Below are 13,782 nucleotides of genomic sequence, written 5' to 3' on the forward strand. Positions count from 1 at the left end.
AACAGGGAATGGGCTAGCTTTCGTTTAACTGGTTTTCAAGACAAAGTCGGTCTTCATAAAAATGTGGTGTTTTGTTTCTTTATTCCGTATGGCTTCTCCCAGCTGCTTATACTCCCTGGGACTGGCTTTCCTAGATGACATCTTCAAATCTCATGCATCTGGCTCACCTTTGGGGTGCAACTAACTAGGTGGAGGTGTTCTCTTGCCGAGCCTCTCAAGCTACATCTCAAGGCTCTTGGAGTTTACACCAAGGTCCCTGCACTATCTGAAGTGACAACCACTCTTTCAGGCAGTCTGCTCCCTGTCTCTTTTCCAGCTCTTCTCCCCACGGACAGCATCAGCCATGGGGCATTCCATTCCCAAGGGAGTCAGTTGCCACGCAATTACTAAACACCAATTCTGAGTCCAGCTGCAGGGGAGCCAGGAGAAGCATCCTTGGGGGGTAAACTACACACAAACATATTTATTCAACTTGTTGGGAATGTAAGCTACTAAGCGATATTTCACAAGCCACTTATGCAATGGTCAGCCTACTTCCCGAAACTTATACTGCTGGTGGTATGGGTGGAAGAGATCTATCAAGGAAATTTTTCCAAACCAACAGTAATTATATAAGTATTAAACTCTACATTCCTTTGTCCTTGCAAATTGTTTCTTTCCCCTATCTTGTCCCCTGCCATGCTCTGCCTCTACCCATATCTAATATTGTCCTCTACTACATATCAAACACATTTAGCATTCAGTCAAAAAATATTTACCAAGTGCATACCTTGTGCCAACACTGTGTTTTGCTCTGGGGGAGCAAAAATGAAGAAGAAATAGTTTCTGTCCTCAGAGTTTAGTGGCACTGATGGACGCATAAAACACAGCACACAAGTTCCTTGTAGTAAGTATCGGGATGGACAGTGAGGTTTCCTGGTGGAAGTCGGCACCTGAATGTGTGCAAGTGCTTTTAGTGGCTTCATGAGAGGAAGGTGCAGTGGAATCCTACCCCAGATTTGACCAAAGGAGCCCCGCAGTGGTCCAAACATTTCATTTGAAGGGAGTGTTCTGCTGCTTTAGTAGAAATAATTAATATCTGAGGTTCTGTACAAGTTTTCTATCCTGCCATAATAAACTACCACAACCTAGCAGCTTAAAACAATACTCATTTATTATCTCACAGTTTTGAAGGTCAGAAGTCCAGCAGACCTGCCTAGGTTCTCTGCTTAGGGTCTCAAAAGGTCAAAGTCAGGTTGCTGGTTTGCTTGGGCTCTTACCTGGAAATTCAGGACAGAATCTATGTCCAGGCTCATTTGAGTTGTTTCCTTCTCGTGGACCCCATGTGGCCCCCTCTATCTTCAAGCTAGGAATGGTGGGGTGAGTCCTTCCCATACTTTGGATCTCTCTGCCTTCCTCTTCTGTTTTCAAGAGTTCACATGACTACATTGGGTCCATCTGTGTAATCCAGCATCCTTGCCCTACTTTAAGGTCAGCTGATTAGTAATCTTACTAGTAATTGCATCTGCAAAATCTCTTTTACCACATAACAACATAACCACAAGACTAACACCTGGGCTGGAGATCATAGGGAGCCAAAGGTCTGTCTACCTCAGTCCACCCTACATTCCCCAGAATTCATATCCATCTTATAGGCAAAATACATTCACCCCGTTATTAAGTTTCCAAAAATTTTATCACATTACAGCGTCCCATTCCCAGTCCAAAACTCCCAAATCTCATGATCTAAATCAGGTACAGACGAGGTTCTGGGTAGATTCCATTAAGTACAACTCCTGGGCACAATTCTTCTCCATCTGTAGCCCTAGGAAACTAAAGAAACAAATTAACTGCTCCCAGCATAGAAAGACAGGACAGGCATAGGATAACAGTCATAAACATTCCTGTTCAAAAAATGAGAAGCTGCCGAACCGGTTTGGCTCAGTGGATGGAGCGTCGGCCTGCGGACTCAGGGGTCCCAGGTTCAATTCCGGTCAAGGGCATGTGCCTTGGTTGCGGGCACATCCCCAGTGGGGGGGGTGTAGGAGGCAGCTGATCGATCTCTCTCATCGATGTTTCTGGCTCTCTGTCCCTCTCTCTTCCTCTCTGTAAAAAATCAATAAAATGTATTTTTTTAAAAAAATGAGAAGCTAAAAAGAAGTCACCAGTTCAAAGCCGTTTTACACCAGGGGAGTGAGGGCAAGGGTCGGGGGGGTGGGGGGGGACAATGGGAGGATAAGGACACATATGTAATACCTTAATCGATAAAGAAAAAAAAAAAAACCTTTCTCAAAAAAAAAAAAAAATCCAGCCAGAGCAACTCCATTAGGTTTTAATGCCTGGAAATAATTTTCTGTGGCTCTCAGTTCTGCCTTCTCAGTCATCAGGTAAATTGAAGCAGCACTAATTATATTCCAGGCACTGTGCTATGGGCTTTACATATATTGACATTTCATCCTCCAACTACCCTATGAAGTACATTGCTATTATCCCTGCCTTACAGAGGAGGACTCCAGTCGAGTAATGGAAGATCTGACTCAAACCCAGGCAGTCTGGCCTTGGGACCACTATACTACACTCCACTGTCTTGTGAAATCAGTAATAATTTTAAACCCCTGGCTTCTGCTCAAGAAAAAAAGTAGTTGGGAAAGTATTCCTTGTTTCCCCATTATACCACACCATTTTCTCTAGATGTATAAATATGTTTGTATGTCAACGTGCAGCGCCCCACTGCTGTACAGGGGCTTGGGAGGACACCTGGCATCTCTGCGGTGGGTTATGGAGGTGAGAGTATTAAGGGAAACCCCAAGGCTTGAACTATTTGCGTGCAGACCTATTCTCTGGAAACAATATATAACCTGAGTTTATACGTGTGTCTCCCTCCCACTTCAATATAATCTGTCCCTTCTTTTGAAGAAAAGCATAACTCTTCATAAGCATAAATACAATTATCCTTTAGTCATTGCCCCCAAGGGAGGAACACACTGGTTTAATTCTTCCTCATGGGGAGGTGGGGTTGCACTGTGGTTAGAAGTGGTAGCTCGTGAATTGGACTATCTGAGTTTGAATTTTGGCATCATCTCTTCAGATCTGTTTAATCCTGTATTATTAACCTCTCTGAGTCTCAGTTTTAATATGGAGAGCATAGTAATACCTCTCTATGGCGATTTTGTGAGGACTAAATGCATATTAACTCTATGTGCCTGGGATCCAGTAAGTTCTCAATTAATCTTTTTTTACTATTATGATTTCCTCTTTGACATGTTAAGAGTGTTATGTTTAATTCCACATATTTGTGGATTTCCAGTTTTTCTTCTGCTATTCATTTCTAGTTTGTTTACATTATGATTGAAAAACATACTTTACAAAACTTCAATCTTTTAAAAAATTGTTGAGACATTTTATGATTCCAACTTATTTTAAAAGATGGACAGCTTAATTGTTTTTAGGTATTGTATATAAAAATTTAAGTTATAGCTGAGTGGTAATTGATAGAAAGTCATTTTTCTTGTATCGCTAAATGGTAAATCTGGGAAGTATTATATAACCATGAATCACAAAAACAAATCCCAAGCTAAGTAATCTATTTTATAACCTTTTACTCAATGAACATCACGTATGAGGTCTATAGTCATAGCCTCATGAAGTCATGTTTTGGTAATGTGGCCTTAGTGGTTATTTGCTATGGCTCCTTATGGTGCAATGAGTTCTGTCTATTCCAAAGCAGTGAGTTCCAAAGGAGTATGAATTGACCATACATTATAGTTTGTGTTACAACATACTGATAATGTCTTTGAGGCCATTCACTGAAGTCCTTACTTGTAAGATAGCAAGCTTAGTCTTTCTAAAAGTAAGCTTTCCTATTGATGAAATATTACATTTATCAATACAATAAACAATGCTACTTCCTCCTCCTCCTTCTTTCCCAGATTCTTTTAACTTCAAGGAAATGAATAACTGCTTGCCAGAGACTTCCTATGGAAGAAATAGTTTTTTAGGTACTACGATTAGGTTGGGTATGGTAATAGATATATTTCAAAATAGCAAGTGGTAGTATATCATATCCTTATCTTTATACTGCTTCAGAATTTTAAGGTAACAGACAAAATTGTGATATTTTATGCAAAGACTGACTCTAGATATTTGAGGAATACCATACAGAGATTTTAAAAAGTGATTATGTAAAATCTACACTATGGTCTCTGTTTCTGCCAAATAGATGTTTGTGATTTATTCCTCATACTGCAGTGAGAAAGAAGGAAAGAAAGAAAGAAAGAAAGAAAGAAAAAAAGAAAGAAAGAAAGAAAGAAAGAAAGAAAGAAAGAAAGAAAGAAAGAAAGAAAGAAGGAAGGAAGGAAGGAAGGAAGGAAGGAAGGAAGAAAGAAAGAAAGAAAGAAAGAAAGAAAGAAAGAAAGAAAGAAAGAAAGAAAGAAAGAAAGAAAGAAAGAAAGAAAGAAAGAACATAAATATTAAAGTTCATTTCAATGATGGGCAAATTTTTTTTTAGATGCCAATAAAACTTATTTGTGTGAAAAAAATCCTTCCTTATCATCCTCCTCCTCTCTCTTTCTTCCTTTTCAGTTCTTCTTGCCCTGGCTCTCCCTTAAGTGCTGGTTGATGTAATGTAATTCTATCACTCTATTAGCGAGAAGGAGTTATCAAAGGTTTTTGAAAAGAATAATAGAATATATCAAACATCTATGTAAAATGGATTTTTAAAGCCTATATAGAAGCCATTTGCTACGTGTGTGTGTATTTCACATTTATATTGGGGGAGAGATAAACACAGGAAAATTGCTCTTCCCAGAGCATTAATCACTCTGCTCCACTGTAGAATCAGCACAACAAATTATCTTGTACTGACACAAATTCTTTCTCCAGAGCAACTGTAATTCACTTTTGAGATACGATACGATAAAATGTAAGTACTGCGTCACATTGGCAACTAGCAGGAGTCAAACTTAGGGATAATCTGTTTTTCTTGGCAATGCATGGTTTTGAAGCAAGCTGGGTGCCCTAGTTTAGAAAGCTGTCCATTACCCAATACTGCTGTCAAATAGTAGTCACATGCATAACTCCCTTGGGAAAGAGAGCACTCGGCTTCCTCCTTTCTACCCTTTCTAATCATGAGGTAGAGTTAATTTCAGAAACCAAGATGCACCCCCATTGCCTTGGAATAATACTAACAGACTTAATAACATTAGCAACAGTAAGTAACATGGACTGAGTTTTTATGTGACAGGTATTGTTCTGGGTAATTCACATGTATTAATTAATTTAATCTGCATAACCTCCTATAAAGTAGGTATATTATTAGTATCTCCATTTTGCATATGATGAAACTCAGAAACAGAGAGAATAAGTAAGTTTATCATGGATATAATATATCTTAGAGACACTTCCCCCAAAACTCTGCCTCTTTTCTCTCCAAGAACTCTCTTCCATTCCTCCAGTCATGCAGAGAAAGTGTTGACAGATAATACACAGGGCACCCATTTACATATGAAGTTCAGATAAACAGCAAATAACTTTCAGTACCAGTGCATCTCACACAATATTTGGGACATACTCACACTGACCTTTATCCTATGTTTTGATTTGCTGATTCTGGCAACCCTGCCCCGGGACTTCGTGTTCTCTGTACCTCATCAAAATCTCATGTCAAGAAAACTGTGACTGCCTCACTTATTCTTTGAAAATTGAAGCCAATCTGTTTTCTTTCCCGGGCGTAGTTACAACTTAAGCCTCCTTAAAATTGTGGAAAGGAACCTGATGAAATAATTTGGGGCCTTGGAAACAAGGGAAGGAGATTTTAGGGGAGGGCCTGAAAAAAGTTTGTTTCCATAGCCCTTAGGACAGGGGTGGGCAAACTTTTTGACTCGAGGGCCACAGTGGGTTCTTAAACTGGACCGGAGGGCCGGAACAAAAGCATGGATGGATGTTTGTGTGAACTAATATAAATTCAAAGTAAACATCATTACATAAAAGGGTACGGTCTTTTTTTTTTTAGTTTTATTCATTTCAAACGGGCCGGATCCGGGCCGCGGGCCATAGTTTGCCCATGGCTGCCTTAGGACCAACTAGAGACCTCGACATGCTTAATCCTACCTAAAGGTCTTCTGGATGGACATCAGGCGAATCCTTGCCCAGACTATCCCTGTCAGGCCAAGAGCATTGATTGACACTTTGCCAGACAGTTCTCTGTAGTGAGGGGATGTCCTGTGCAATCTAGGATATTTGACAGCATCCCTGGCCACTGCCCACTAATGCCAATACCAGACACAACTCTAATCGTAGAAATTAAAAGTGTCTCCAGACATGGATAAATGTCTCCTGGGAGGCAAAATCCCCCTTTATTGGGAACCACTGTTCTAGAACAATCCCAAAACAAGAGCCCCCTAGAAGATAAATCAGGAAGTTTTAGAGTGAAATAGGTACACCTCCATCCTACCTGGAACAAGTCAGATGAGTCTGTACTCAGTGTTGGTATCATCTAAGAAGTAGGTTCAGAGGTGCCCTTTGCTGCATTTCTCTATTCGCCTTCCGTGGACCCGTACAGGACCCACAGTTTTCAGGGAACGGTCCCATTCACATAAGTAAATAAGGGAGGGTTGTAAGAACTGCATTATCTACTAAACTTATATACAAAGCCTGGTATAGTAAGTCAGGCTTGATTCATTCTATTCTTAGTTTGGTTTTGTTTTCTAGAAATCTCAGCTTAACAATGGAATCCAATGCAGTTTACTTAGGCCTAAAACATTTTGGGTGTGGAGAGCATTACGAAGAAGTTTATAAAGCTCTCCTTTGAAACATATCTATTTTCCCAGTACTTAACTTACATATTATTATTTTTTAAAGTCAGACCATCTTTACTTACAGCTGTAGAGTGCAAGTGATGAAGTTTTGATGCAACAAGATAATGCCTATAAATGTGTAACATATTAGAATCGATATAACCCAGAAACATCAATGTAGATCCCATTGAAAAGCATACAGTTTATCCTGAGGAAAAGAAGGGGCATTGAGCTCTAACCGGTTTGGCTCAGTGGATAGAGCATCGGCCTACAGACTGAAGGGTCCCAGGTTCAATTCCGGTCAAGGGCATGTACCTTGGTTGCGGGCACATCACCAGTAGGGGGTGTGCAGGAGGCAGCTAGTCGATGTTTCTCTCTTATCGATGTTTCTAACTCTCTATCCCTCTCCCTTCTTCTCTGTAAAAAATCAATAAAATATATTTTTAAAAAAAGAAGTGGCATTGATGATCAGATATGTGCTTCTAAAAGATGGCTTTGTCTGTATGGGGGGGAAGACTAGAAACAGAGAGGCTAATCCAGAAGCATTGCAGTGATCAGATGACAGATGAGGTGGCTTGGATTAGGACAATGCCAGTGGGGAAGGAAACAATATAAAGTCAAGGAGAAGTATGGAGTTAGATACAACAGAATTTAGAGATTGAGTAGTTGTAGGTGTAAGGGAAATAAGGGAATCTGGATTCTGTCCAGATATCAATATGTTGGTATAGCTGTTGGAACACAAAAAGTATGAGGGTGAGAGGATTGATTAATTTAATTTGAAATATATTAGATTCCCCAAAATGATTTTCTCCACACAGTTTCTACTGCAGAATATATGTTTATATGCCCCATTAAATGGTGCAAGGCTGATCTAAGGGTGAGCTGATGGGCAGGCAGCATCTGATGGCAGGCGGTAGCAAAGGTGCATGAGCTCCATGACAGAAAGCTACTTGTTTGAAAACTAAAACAAAAATTATGAGCCTAGTGGAGCACTGACAGCCAAAGCCCAGACAGGCATGGGCTGGAGAAAGAACCGATGACTTGACTAGGAACTGATCCTTCACTTCCAAAAATCCATAGATGGTCCAGGCACCGAGCTTGGTGAAGACAAAAGCCCCCTGAATGAACTTGCGAAAAAGAGATAATGAAGTTCTTGTCCCATCAGCAAGTCAGAAGGAAAGGAGAAGTGGGAAAGAATGCAGATGGAAATAACTTGTTATATGTGGACGATTCATAGGCATAAAGGGGATTTCCACAGAAATAGCACATAGATTCTAAGGCAAGGGTTGAACAATCAGCTAAGCCCCCATCACCCTTTCTATCTAATGTTAAATTCCAGAGAGATTCAAGTTGCCAGAGAACATCCACCCGAGTGACCTCCTTTGCATTAAGACTATCTCCTAATGGGATGAAAAAGTTTAGACATGAAGGCAGGGAGAGAGGAAGAGATTTTTGGAGTTTTCGCAGAGAATATTAATCATCCAACACTTGTGGACATGATACCGAGAAAATATTGTAACAATATTTATTGAATAATTATTAAATACTAGAGGCCCGAAGCACGAAATTCGTGCAAGAATAGGCCTTCCTTTCCCCGGCTGCCGGCACCGGCTTCCCTCTGGCACCTGGGATCCGGGTTTTGCTCTGGCCCCAGCTTCGTCCTGAATGATGTCTGGTCTAATTAGCATATTACCCTTTTATTATTATAGATTGTGGTAAAGCTCTATGCTAAGTGCATTTCATTCATTAACCCATTTTATTTTTTCAATGAGGTTAAGTACTGCTAATGGCACCCCAATTAAGGAGAATAAAGCTTAGACTAGTCAGGCATCTTACTCCATAACATACAACTAAAAGAGCCAAATTTGAGCTCTGGTGTGTCTGACTGCAAAGCTCACACTCAGAACCACAGTGCTGTTGCCATGACTTTGCAGCTCACGAGACACATAAGAGTTCGTGGGAGACAGCACTTGGGCTGTCCTTACCACCATTCCGAGGAAATCAGTGCGGAGCTGCTTCACACAAGGCCGGGCTGAGAGAAGGCTATTTTTTGCCACAAGAATGAGCAAAAAATTCTTCTTATTCTTGCTACAGAAAATAGCTTCTTTCTCTCTTCTCCTAGCTGTGCAAGGAGCTGCTTGGGAAAATTGTACTAATTAAGTTGATCACACCCCTACTGCTTTACAATTTGAGAATATGGTTAGGAATGGAGATATTTTACAATGAATATCGCAAAGAAGTCAGGCTCTGCTATTAAGTCCTTTTTGAAAAGATTTATGCAAGGGAGAAATATAGATCTTTAAAGAAAGAATTTGAAAAGGCTCTAAAAGTAGTGGGCTCTTTCAAAGCTGGTCTAGACATTTACTTCCTACCCATGGACTCCAAAAATTATTGGAATAAAATCTACACATTCTTAAGAGATTCTACTTAGACTTAAATTAAACTTTTGGACTTATCTAGGTTAATTTCATTTTGACAAAGCATGTCAGTTTCTCAAGTTAGTTGGTTGAGCAGGTTTCTGGTAGCAAAGGGGCCAGGGATTTGACTTCACACAACCGTGCTGGTGTTTTCCTCTGTTGTCTTCAGGACAGGCAAGAACTGTAGAACCATACCCTTGCAGAACACATACACAGCCCCTGTCTGTATGTTGTGGGAAGTTTCCAATGTGTTCTTTTTGAGGATCCAATCTTCCCTACATATTTGACATTAAAAACGATCTACTTTTATGATAAGCATATAGATGCTAGTATTAGTTTTCTACTGCTGCTATAACAAATTAACACAAACATGATGACTTTAAAAACCACAATTTTATTATTTTACAACTCTGGAGTTCAGAAATCCAAAATGGGTTTTCCATAACTGCATTCCTTCTGGAGGCTCTAGGGACAATCTATTAACTTTTCTAGTTTATAGCAGTTGCCTTCATTCCTTAGCTTGTGGCACCTTCCTCCATGTTGGCAACTTCCATTCTCTCTCTGACTCTCGCCCTCCTGCCACCCTCTTAAAAAGGATTCTTGTGATTACATTAGGCCCACATGGATATTCCAGAATAACTTCCCATCCCAAGATTGTTACCTTAATCACATCTGTAAAGTTCCTTTTATCATGTAAGGATAGCGTATTCACAGGTTCCAGGGATTAGGGCATAGACATTTTAGGATGGGGGTGCATTAGGAGTGGCATTATTCTTCCTACCACACTGCTGGCTATATTTATTGGATTTTCTTGTATAAATAATAAAATGGAAACCCTATGTTACTCCCCAGTGTATTTTGTTTTGTTTTGTTTTAAGTTTTGCTATCCATGAAATCCAAAAGTCAGGTTACTATTGTTCAGAACCTCCAGCCAGCTTGGAGCTGCCCATGAACTTGGATAAGAAAGAGAACAGCAGAGCAGAGGGAAACTGTCTTGTGGTCTACCAAAGAGGAAAGGGGTACAAAAAGATTATTGTTGATATTTATGCATTTAACAAGCATTTACTTGTCAAAGCATAATCGAAAGTTTTTACCAGGTACTTTGTAGGTGCTCCGCACAATGCAGATGTAAAGAAAGCTAAAATATGATCCCCCAGAGGTTTATAGTATAGCTAGAGCAGAGAGGCATCTAGAAATCAGCAAACCATTCAAATAAAGCAAGGTGGTTTCTTATGTTTGCTTTTGAATGCAGAGTCTAGTTTTTTATCATTCTTTATTTTGGCTGCAGCTACACAGAAGAGCTCTATCATACTGAAAAAATCCAACATCCCTACCAGCATGTTGGTGGTGGATACTCAAGAACTGAACACCAGGGGAAAGAGAACACATACATCACATGCAATAATGTTTTAGCTACCAGAACAATCAAAACAAATAAGAGTTACTGACCAAAAGATTTTGCAAATATGGCTTTAAAAAGGTATGAACCATGCTTCTATATGGCTGTAATCCAAAGAGGGCATATCTATAAAAAGATATACCCAAATGAATATGAAAGTGGTAATCTTTAATTGATGATTTTTTAAAATGATGAATCTGTGGTTTGGCTCCAAAAAGCCTAGTTAAGTTTTAATTTATTCCCAAGCTGTTGTTAGACACGGAATCCACAGAAACAGCCAAAAGTCCAAGTTTCCCTAATCAGTGCTGTGCCCCCAGCAGGGGATTCTGTGACTCAGTCATTGAAGGGTCTCATCCTGGCTCAAAGCAGTGTCAGGACGGGCCCCATCCAGCTCACTCTGCAGTGAACAGCCCAACAGGGCAAGAAGTGCACATTGCCCGATGGCCTCATATTTGTGTAGGAAACATAATCTTCCCACCGCCACTTCCCCTGCTTCAATAAAAGTGTGAGAAAAATAAAGTAGATGATCCAGTGATAATAACAGGTAATATTCATTATGAACCCACTGCATACCAAGCAGTGTTCTAAAATATATTAGGCCATTTCATCTTCTAGTGATTTTATGAGGTAGTTGGTATTAATATTATCTCCCCATTTTCTGTTGCAAAACTAAAGCACCAAGTTGCTCAGTGAGTAAGTTGCAGAGTTGGAACCTGAACCTCTCTAGTGAAAGCTGTACTCTCAACTATGACACTAGACTGTTTTGCTTTACATAGCGGATCCTGTAGCCAGGAGTGTGGCTTCAGCTTGAGGAGAAGAGTGACTCCTTAGAGAAGCCATCCACGTGCATGGAAAAGAGGTAGGAATTGGAGCCATACCAGCCAGGTTGGAGTCCATCCTAGCCATGAGCTTTTGAGGCCTTAGTAGAACTAACTGCAAAGTTCATGCTATGGTTTGTAGAGCTGCCCTGGAGTGTTGTGGCAGAGAGGGCCCTCCCTGGCCTCTGGATGGAGCTCTCCAAAGTCTTCTCTTCAATGGAAAAACCCAGCTAGCATCCCTGAAGAGGCCTGCTTTCTTTATCTATGTTGATCGAAGAGCTAGAGTCCTGCTTCCAATCCTTAAAAATAAACTCAAAGCAAGCTACTGAAATTCCAAAATGAGAAAAGGCTTCTTCTTCACTGATTACAGAGTGTGGGAGTTGTCAGTTTGCTGGGATGTGCTCCAGAAGTACCAGGCTATTACACACTACTCAGAATCCCCCGAGGGTGTTTATTATGGCGTTTGGAACCCAATAACATGCAGAAGAAAAGGTTTTCTTAAAGTTCTCCAGACATCTGTTCTATCAAGAACAACAAAAAATCTTTGTTCATCTGTTAAAATTGTCACTTAATTACCCATACTACCATGCCATCAATATACTAATGTTGTCTTTTATATAAGATGATTGCTTAATTAAGTGGCTTTAAAAAACATGGTGCATATAATGTATATTCCAGTTCCAAGAGATAAAGACTGACTTCTCACTCCAGGTTTTTAGGTAGATTTTTGCTATTCCACTCATCTTCATTATTGTTCATATGTAACCTCACATTATATGCTTTTCAAGCATAAAAAAAGTGTCATGGAAATGACAGTATTATAGCTTAGAGTGATTATGACCAAAAAAATCACTGATATTTTCAACTCAACTACCACAATGGAGTCCAGGGAACTGCAGGGAACACCACTGTGAAAGGTCTATGGAGCCAACACTGAAAGTCACGAATCACCATGAATCCTATCTAATGATGTTTGTTTCCATGGACAAAATAAGTTGGATTTCTGTTTGGGGGAAGTTTTAGCAAATGAACTGAGCAGGTCCCAGAACTAATTCTAAGTTTCTTTCTCATTGGTTTATAGTGAAAGTATTGATTTATTAAGGAGTGAGTTTCTAGGTCAGAAATGCATCTTTATTTTTATTAAAAGAATTCCAATCGTGTGTGTGTGTGTGTGTAGGTGTGTGCACAGGTGCCCATTTTTATAAAGTAGGATCCATTAATTCATTCTTCTCTTGACCTCAGATGGTTATATATTTGAAGAAAAAGAACTAACACCTCATGTAAACTACTACCAAAATAAGAGGGGAACGACCTGAATTTGAATGCTAGTATGCTATTATTGCTTTTATTTTCATGGAGAGCCAAGAGACTAAAAAAATGCCATCTTTATGCAGGATGTAGGGCGTGCATGTATGTGAGAGTGTAAATTTGTGTACATATGTGATCCAAGAACATTTGATGGATTTCACTAATATGAAAACCAGTGGAGAGTAGGAGAGATGATGATGCAGTGAGATTTGGTCCAGAAACACAAACCAGTTCATTGAATGAGTAAATGAATGAATGAAAGGTCTATTCATGAGACTTGTGCAGACCAGGGAACACTGCCTATGTCACAGATCAACTAATTTTGCATATCTGAAGCGCTGTTCTATATTAGTGTGTGTGCACACATGCATGTATGTATGTGTATGTGAACATACATGGACAGCATGTAAAACTGGTAACGTTTCTGCTCAGGAAATAGTTTGGAACTTAAATAGTAACAAGTGCCCCTACAAAATACAACCCAAGTCCTTATTGGACTAAGATCCAGTTGTCAAAGCCCACAAGTCTGGCAAAGCCATCATATAATGGAGACCGCAATCCATAGTTTTTCTCTCTCAGAGCACACCTTAAAATCACCTTCTTGTGTTTCCCCCACTGCCTATGCTTCCTCTTCCCATGGTTTTTATCTTGTTTTATTTATGAGCCTGAACACTAAATACATTGAAACAAGAAATATTTTGTTAGTTTAGTACAATTTAAATTGTTTTCAGCACCATATATATTTAAAACATCTTATAAATATTAAAAATTATCATAATAATGGCTCCACTGACTCATAATAAATTCTATATTTTGTGTAGGGATGATTGCCAAATTGATAATCTAGATCATTGGAAACCCCCTTCAAACTTCATGACCTGTTGGTCTCAAGAGAATATCTTTCTGATTACTGGAAGAGCTTGAGCATTGAGTCTAGCTATCTTAGAAGTTAATCTCAATAGATAAACATCCTGAAATTTACCTCTTTGGAAAAGATAAATAAAAGAAATATTTTTGGCTAAAGAATTTGTTTATTGGGCCGTATCTTAAAAGTATCTTAAAAGCTC

Source organism: Myotis daubentonii, chromosome 2, assembly GCF_963259705.1.
Source record: "Myotis daubentonii chromosome 2, mMyoDau2.1, whole genome shotgun sequence".
NCBI lineage: Eukaryota > Metazoa > Chordata > Mammalia > Chiroptera > Vespertilionidae > Myotis > Myotis daubentonii.